Source organism: Centruroides sculpturatus, unplaced genomic scaffold (genome assembly GCF_000671375.1).
Source record: "Centruroides sculpturatus isolate CEXI.00-Female unplaced genomic scaffold, Cexi_2.0 scaffold22, whole genome shotgun sequence".
NCBI classification, from domain to species: domain Eukaryota; kingdom Metazoa; phylum Arthropoda; class Arachnida; order Scorpiones; family Buthidae; genus Centruroides; species Centruroides sculpturatus.
The window spans coordinates 43649-53284 of record NW_019384323.1 but is presented as its reverse complement, the minus strand read 5'-3'; the positions used below and the strand labels follow the sequence as shown (position 1 = coordinate 53284).

Below are 9636 nucleotides of genomic sequence, written 5' to 3'. Positions count from 1 at the left end.
TTGTTTTTGTTAGATGCATGAAATGTTATCATCAACATTTAACACATCTACGGTTACAGTAAACCCCCACTCTTCCAGGACAAGAAAACTCGCACCGTTCATCTTCGCAGCAGTCTCGGTCACTATTACAGCTGTAATCACTATAAAATTCGAATTTTATATAAATTATAAACATCTAATGATTAAAGAAAATTAAATTAAACTTACTCATTGATAAAAGTCTGCTTTTTCCATTCTGTATACAAAAATAATTACAACAATTTTAATTTTTGGTTTTTATAAAATAACGAGCAGAATCTATTTATCATTTTTGTATAAATAATGGGTACATTCCACTGTGCATTACTCTCAGTCACAACCGATGCATCGGTGAACGGTTTAACAAACTTTTACTGGAACGTCTGGCAACCTAAAAGATGGCGAAAGCAAATGGCGCTATATTGGCATTTGCAGACTTTTGTCAAAATAACTTTGGATTATTACAGATGAATAATAAAAATGGTGGCGATGATAAAATATAAATATTTTCATTCGCTGCTACTGTTGCAATGATAAAGCCTAAAAATTCTCTCTCTATAAAGATACGACAAAGTTTCATACTCCATTTTCAAACGCAGTTTTTTAGCATGGTTACTAGATAAACCGGTTTAGGAGCAGAGCAAAATTTTCTGCCTAGAGCTCAGTGGCGTAGCGTAGTAGGGGAGGCAAAATTTCACAATAAATAATAATAATATCTTGTAAAAATTTAAACCATTTCATTTCATATTTTTGTCGCACCTACGATTCGGACATTGAAATGAGCATGGAATTTTTCATTACTTAATCTGTGACGAAACTGAATTTTAGTCTTTTAAGGGGGCGGCGAAATTTTCCTCCGCTCCTGGCGGCTGACACTCACGCTACTCCACTGCTACAGCTACTTTTGATCACCACGAGCGAGTCGGACAAAAAGTGAGTCGCGTATATACAAGACGTACATAAAACCGATAATGTAATTGAACTTCTAAATACAAATTAAGGCCTTTCCGAAAATAATTAAATTCAGAAAAAGAAACTGTCGAGCCTTTATTTCAAAATTGCGAGGCCACCCTCCCTAATAAACGATAAAAAGTTATGTTTAATGCAACATAAAATTGCACGAATAGTTTTTATTTTTGACATAAAAATTACTTAAAAGCCTTAAAATTATTTATCTGTCTTTTAAAGTCTCCGTTACTTTAAAAATGCACGTATTTTCTCCTTTCCGAAAAAAATTTTTGTATCATTTAAAAGTTGGTTAATAATTTTGTAAATTAAAATTCAGAAGCTTCTGCAAAATATATTTTCTAAATAAATTCATTAAAAATATACAAAATAATATCGATTCGTTAATAGTTAATACAATTAATTTACAGAAATAAAATTTACATGTAAAATTGTTTATGAAAGCTTTAAGTTATATTATAAACTGACCAGTCGAAAGGTCCGATGCATTTTATTTAATTTAGTATGCCCCGATGCCTGCATCGGGGCATACTAAATTACAAATAAAAATAATAATAATATACTGAATATTAAACTGTAAAAATATAAAATAATTTAAATTGTTCATTTAAATAATAACTAGGGGCGCCCCTAGTGGCCGTTTTTTGCATACCAAGATAGAAGGAAAGAAAGAATCCGGTTCCCCACCAGTGGGCGAGTGGTAGTGCTGTGCGATGTCTATAATTTTAACATCGATGTTTGCCTAAGCATCGATGCTAAATTTCGATGTCGGATTTCACATCGATGTTTGATCGATGCCCATTGGAACATCGATGTTCAATCAAGATAAACTCAAACAGTTTAAAAAAAAAAACAAAACTTAATTTTATTTTCAACTTGTATAGTTCAATTACAGTTCCAATGCATACAGTTCTTCAATTGATAATGAATTTAAAACTAGAAGTTTGTGTACATTCTTTGGCTTTAAAGAACTCCGCTTTTTGTTGATAGTATTTCCAGCTTTGGAAAATAATCTTTCTGCTGGAACTGAAGTGGCAGGAATGCAAAGCCACTTCATGGCAAGTTCACATAAATTATAGTTAAAAAATTTCATGGATTTCCACACATCCAAAGCATTACTATTGTGAGGCACAATAGGGTCATCTAAAAAAGTTTTAAAATTTGAATTTAAAGTTGCATTTGTGTTAACATTTCTATCTTAATATCAATTTTTCTGGATGACCAAAGGTCATCATCTTCAAGTTTATTTTCTGCATTATTGTGGAAACTTATTTGAGCCTCAGCAGAGGGAAATTTACAAAGTTCTGCATTTACACATTTAATTGCATTTGCACAACATGCTGGACTTTTAAAATCTAGCTTTTTGAACCTTGGGTCTAGTAATGTGGAAACACTATATACTAACTTCGTCTCAGTGGATTTAAAACGGAAATCAAGATTACTAAAACATTTTTCCAGCAACTTCTTTCCCACATTTGTTTCTGTAGAAACCTTGCAAAGTGCATTAAACATTAACCCTAAAAATGGGATAATTTTACTGATGGTAGTGTGAGTTTCTGCTGAAATTTCATTAGTTACTTTATAAAAAGGTTTTAGTACTTTAAGCGCATCATTCAAAGCACTTAATTCTCTACCAGAGAGCATGTCGGGTGCCCCTGGAAACTTTTGCAATGTTAGTGTAACAAAATTTTTTAGTAGTACAAATCTCTCAATCATCAAGAAATACGAATTCCATCGAGTCTCAACATGCTGAATTAATTTTAATGCCACAGAACCTTTTTCATTCTGCGATGAGTCGGCGTAAACAGACTAACATGGCAGAGTTGAGGATGAGTTTCAATGAGTGTGAGTTCGTTCACTGTTAAAATAGTGTAAATTTGTAAACATATTTGCAAGAACTTTGTTTCATCGCAATTTCTACGAAATTCCCGGACTGTCCGGGTGAAAACCGAACAGGGGGTAACACTAGGAACAAAGAATGAACTGCATGCATCGATGAATCAAAATTCACATATTGCTAACATCGATTCAGGATCGATGTTTCAAAAACATCGGAAGATCGATGCATCGACGAACAAAAACATCGATGTATCGATGTCACATCGATGCATCGCACAGCACTAGCGAGTGGTCTCCGTAGCCGCTCATAGCGGTGATCAGACCCTAAACACTGGGAAGTTCGGTCGTGGGTTCGCGCCGCGATCGGACAGGCTGGCTGCAAGGAGTTTTCCGGGTTTTCTCCTTGCCAATAACGACTGAATAGGAGGCCAGTTCCCCTTAAAAGTCCTCCCGGAAGGCATTATTTCCCGCGCGTGCGTATAAGCCGTTAGATACGGCCGGCTCTTTGGTCGCATAGCGATCAATAACTCGTCTTTCGGAGAAAAAGCATTTAAGGCTATAATCTCCATATGAACCAAGGGTGTAGAATAAGAGAGAATAAGAAGAATCCGGTTTTCAGCTTTAGATTATACAGTATTTTAAAAAATGACTTCCATAAGCGAGTCATAGTTTCCATTGTTGAAATCTGTGAGATATCCAGTGGGTCAGGGGTTAATCTCGTATTGACCACTTAATCTGCACAGGCTGGTAAAGCCGATCTCGGAGTCTTTGGATGGCTAGGAGGGCAAATCGAGTGGGGAGTGCGTCGGTAAGTCGACAGGAGACAAGTTTAACAAATCTATATCTATACTACTATATAAAGAGACAACGTATTTTTCATTTGTGACCACTAACCGTGAAAACTACTGAACCAATCGTTACCAAATTTTAACTGTAGCATCTTTATGACCCTTGGAATGTTTACCACTAATCAAACCTGCAGTTTTTTTCTTAAACATTAAAAGATATCATCTAGGGTTAAGGCTTTTATGTCCAACAGATGGCGCTACGAGTATGACGTCCTAAGTTTGCTTTTCTGTGAGGATGAACTAAAGCGGATCATTTTCTATCTATTTATATAAATAAAAAATGTAATGTTCGTTTGTTCCTACCAATTCCTTTGAAATTTTCGAATACGCACGTGTTTTTATATAATATACATGTCGAAATTCCCCCCACTGGAAGGAGATGAACAAGATTTAGGCTTACCGTAAAGAACTCTGCTTTTATTTCTACTATTTTAGATGCGGTTTTTTTTGCGTTTTTGATTGCGTTTTAATAGGGTATGTCAACAGAATATACACTAAAAAAGGATTTTTCAATATTCCCCCGTGGGCGAGAGAGACAGGATTAAGGCTCACCTTGAAGAACTTAGCTTCTATTATACTATTTTAGATGCGGGTTTTTGCGTTTTTGATTGCGTTTTAATAGGGTATGTCGACAGAATATACACTAAAAAAGGATTTTTCAATATTCCCCCGTGGGCGAGAGAGACAGGATTAAGGCTCACCTTGAAGAACTTGGCTTCTATTATACTATTTTAGATGCGGGTTTTTGCGTTTTTGATTGCGTTTTAATAGGGTACGCCAAGAGAATGTACACTAAGAAGAAATTTTTCGAAAAATTCCCCCCACACATGGGAGAAGTGTTAAACATTTATAATAGATACATTTTGAGCCAAAACAACGCGTGGCGGGTCTGCTAGTAACAAAATAAAGGTTTATTCTATAACTAAAATTAATTTACAGGAGTATACATAAGACAGTTACAGACTTAATGCTTAAATGTGGATAACACAAATTTACCTATAATGGCGATCTAACTAGTCACTATGCCGCGGGAGAGAGTTTACAAAGGCTCTAGAATGAGAAAGTTATATTGGCGGTCAGGTATACCTTATGTTGGATGAAGGTATGCGCCGATCATTCTGGACTATGGAAGCTGGCTGGCTGTCACAGGCTTATGTCTTATACCGGCTTCTCCTCGGACAGGATCGGGACGTCAGACCTTCCAGATGATCGCGTGGAGGGACGGTCGCCCTGAACTTCCCGTGACGATCGTTTTTATACGATCGTCGTTGGCACTGAGCCAACAGGTCGTTTACTTGTTATGCTGACTAATTAGCACGTGCACGTTGACTAATTAACAAACCGACGATGACTTGACTTTCATCCTTCCCACCGTGTGGATGTGTAAAATTCGACATCCGATCTATTTCCGTTATAACTTGCGATAAATTATTTTTTTATCCTCTAATGTAAAAATATGTTAAACTCAAAAATGTACGCCCTCAAAACCCTCGGGCTCACAAATCTATATTGATGACATAAAAAACAAAAGGGAGAAAATATTCTTTAAGGAAGAAAATAATATCTTCAACAAATAAGTTAGAAATGGATAGGAAATCAAAAGTTAGAAATGACTTTTTAAAATAAAACTGTTTCAGTGTTATAAGAATGAAATGTAATAAATAAATAAATATGGAGTATTTTTCAATATCCAGTTTATTAGCAATATTTACGAGTACAGTAGAGCGTTGATTTTCCGAATCAATTGGGGACTGGGGTTGTTCGTATAACTGATATTTCGGATAACCGATTTATGTACGAAAAAATAGTTTAACGTATCCGATGTTGAAATTTTTTTCCGTTGTGTGTCGCTTCGCGTTGAATTTTCGTCGATGTTAAGCCTAACAAAGACTATTGTATCGTTAAAAATTATTTTTTTATTTTGTACAAACAAAATAAATTTATTGAAAAATATAAAAACAATAAAAAATTATACTTCAGATGTTAATTTAGTATCAAAAACATAAAATATTTGAGTAGCCTAAGACATAGCCAAAGATTGAAGCTCCACAGCACTAGCGAAAATTTAAATTTGCCGACTGGAAATCTTTCGGATGATTGACTTTCGGAAAATCGACGCTCTACTGTATGTACATAAAATTATGTAATATTTTATTACGATTACGAGTTTAATGTAAGCGGAAGAACTTGACGATTTCTCCACTTTTCTTGCCAAATATCTCGTTTCTGCATCTCGCAAAAAAGTGCAGTCTGCGAATGATGTAAAAATGTCTTTTTGCTGCTATAACAACTCGGCGCATGACATTTTCACACACATTTGCTAGAAATACACAGATTCTAAATATACGTGCCTCTCCCTAAAAGTCGACGATTTCGGCCTCTTCTCCTTTAGAAGAGAAGTTCTGGAGCCATTACAAAACCTCAAAAAATCAAACTGAAATAACATAAAACACTACAGAAACTCTTTTACAAATACAGTAGAGCATCGTTTATCCGAATCAATTCGGAACTGGAGTTATTCGGATAACCGATTATGTACGAAAAAATATGTTAACCTATTCCATGTTGAAATTCTTCTTCGATGCGTGTCGCTTGTCGTTGAATTTTCGTCGATGTTAAGCCTGAGGTAAATTTTTTAAAATAATAATCGTGGCTATTGTATCGTTAAAAATTATTTCTTTATTTTGTACAAACAAAAATATAAAAGCAAAAAAAGTTAAACTTTAGAAGTTAATCTAGTATCAAAAACGTCCCATTCAGCACGACACACGTTCCCACTCACAGTCCTTAGGAAAACACCAGACAAAAGTGCCAGTACTGCCAGTTAAAAAACACACACACACACACACACACACACAAATATTGGAGTAGCCCAAGACGTAGCCAAAGGTTGCAGGCCACAGCACTAGCGGAAATTTAACTTTGCCGATTGGAACGCTTTCGGCTAACTGACGTTTCAGTTGACCAGTTGACCGGAATTCCGTAAAACACGGAATTCATAAAACGGAACGTATCTACCGTGTTATACTGTACATTTTTCGTACGTAATCGGTTATCCGAATAACCCCAGTCTCCAATTGATTCGGATACACGACGCTCTACTGTACACACCATCGCCAGTTTCGCCTACCGGACGACCAGAACTATAGCAGTTGTTCCTAGCACGAAAACGAAGGGTGCGAACAATAGCAGCTCCCGAATCAGTTTATCTAGTAACCGTACTTTTACTAACTACTAGCGACACAACATATGCTTTAATTAGACACATAAAAATTCTTTAAATCATTATCAAATAATCTTATATTTAATTACAACGTATGGGATTAAATCATATTACACGCTAACCGACATATTCGATTTTTATGATCATTTCATAAAATCGCTAAATGTAACAACGGACGTCCATATTGCTTCATTGGAGTTTACCATATTTATAATAGGATGAGTGCGATGCGTATCGGTTGCTGCATCAGTGATTATGGGAACACATTTTTGTACATCGCTGTTGACCGATGCGCTGTTTGATGATACTGGAATGTACCTACTATTTAAAATGTAGGATTCTTACCGAAAGGAGAAGGAAAGCAGATAACAGTTGTGGCAAGTAGGAAAAAAATAAAGTAAACCGATAAGGCCATCTAAAAATCAAAATAAAATTATTTAAATTAATAAAGCATAAAAAATAATACATCTTATTATCTGATATAGGATGATTCAAAAGTCAGTTAACCCGAAACTCTTACGGGTTAACGGAACTTTTACCAGCGGGACTGACAATTCAATTTTGCTACTATGTGCAGGCCTCTAATCCAGATCTTTTGCCTTTAAAATTTCGAAATAAGTAAAACAGTCATAGAAACCATCTTGAGATACATGAAGATGAGTACATTGCTCAATATAGACGATGTATTCAGTTTCAGTACGTGAAAATTGCGAGAGATACGGATTTCTCCAAACGTCACATACATTATGACCAAAATACCATAACTTGTTTTTTGTTTGAATGGACTTTCTTACTGAATATGAATGTCGGAACAATATACCAAAACTTTATCACTACATAAAAATGTTTAGTTTTGCAATGCCCACTTATGAATTTTCGTCAATTATTACTTTTGGTTCTCTAGAAATTTACAACTTTTAAAATTTCTGGTAAATGTTCTGTGTGTAGTTATCTGCTTTCCTCATAATTTTCATCCTCATTACTTTCATAACCCTGTACTGAATCAGAAAGATGAAGTTCCTTACAATATCAGTTATTTTTATGCGTCGTTTTATTCTCATTTCTACGCCGTGCTCTTCCTGAAAATCTCCAATTCATTTACATTGTTTACTTGTTTTCTTTATCGTAAAAATATATTATTTGACAGGAAATGTAAAAATATATAATAGTATACAGTATACATTTGTCAATCACGGTAAAACACCAATAAAACATTTGTTATACAATGTAAAAGCAAAACTACCAAAAACATATAGCATAAATAACTTATAAAAGTGGGTACACGGTAACAATTTAAACAGCAGAGAAATAAGGAAGCGCAGAAATATCTTAAAATATAAACTAGAAACATGTTAACGAGGTAATGATTTTAAAAAATATTCTGATGGAGCAGTGTCGTAGCAAATTTGAACAACGCGCTCGCAGCTGGTTTCAGTATACCTTTATCAACTGACTTTTGGACCATTTCGAACTTATGCAGTTGTTATATTTTAAAATAAATATTATGACGATTAATTTTCGGGTAGAGTAATTGTTTAGCATAACTCTGAATTTGTTCCCATCACCAACGAGGTTTCACATCAGTTGAATTTATATCTGTTTTTTCTAAAATTCGCAATTTAAACCAACCAATCGAACCTTACAAACTATACATACTGTGCAGTAAAATCCAAAAATATGAAAACAAGAAAATTTAATAAATTTATTTGTTTTCGATAAATTATAATTTTAAGTTCTGAACTATAAGGCCCTGTACACACTAGGCGTTTGACGAGCGTTTAGCGGAGCATGCGCACTGGCTCAGTTTGGAAATGGACGAGAAAGTAATTGATTGTGTGTGCTCCTCCATCGTCGCTATAAGGCAGCACATATATCTCAAAGCGCCCGTAAAGTGCCCGCAAAACGCGCGTTTTAACAAAAATCTATAAACGCGCGTTTAACGCGCGCTTGGCGTTTGAGTGTGTACGGCTACATAGAACTCTTGGTTCTTTAAAACGCGCGTTAAACGCGCTTTTAAACGCGCGTTGAAAAAACGCCTAGTGTGTACAGGGCCTAAATATTTTGTTCAACGTTCAATGTTGTTATAAATTTTGTTGTATACGCGTAAAGTTGTCTTTTATTTTATACTGCTGTAATTATTTGTTCTGTTTGAATGTTATCACACAGCCTTACTCACAAGTTAGTATAAAAAACATCAATAAATAAACAATAAAATTCATTTTAAGCATATTTATAGTAGAAAAATATTTGAATATTTAATGTAAGAGAAAAATATTAAAAGAAAATTAATTTAATATTAGTGGTTTAAATTATTATATCAATTATTGTTAAAAAGTATAACAGTTTTGAAAAATTTCCACAACGAATTTGAGCTATTTAATGCTTATTAAATTCAAATATTTCACATAATACTTACCTTTGCGTGTGTTTGAATTATTTACGTTCTTTCTTCTTATTCGAAATGCTATAAAGTGTTCGCGCTCTTTTATATGGAAAGTGAACATTTAAAGAGTGACGTAGATAGAGATGTTGTGTCACAAAATATATGTTTGTCAAGTTATCATATGTTTGTTTATATATAAAATTTAAAAAAATTTGTAAATTGATACGCGAACATGATTATTTGCAATGAAATTTAATTCCAAGATTTCTCAAACATGCAAATATTCCGGAAATAAAATACTTGGTTACCCATGAAAAATGCTGTAAAATCTTGGATTTCTGTAAGTTTTATTTAAATAA

The 9636-nt window shown here is 34.3% G+C and overlaps 1 long non-coding RNA gene across 1 annotated transcript; it reads right to left on the bottom strand.

Annotated features, from left to right (window-relative positions):
* LOC111626077 lies at positions 1–9329 on the bottom strand. Its single transcript, XR_002756828.1, has 4 exons — positions 9311–9329; positions 7240–7309; positions 208–235; positions 1–140 (listed from the first exon to the last, which is right to left on the bottom strand). It is a non-coding gene; the product is annotated as an uncharacterized LOC111626077 (long non-coding RNA).
* Between the last annotated feature and the right edge of the window lie 307 nt (positions 9330–9636).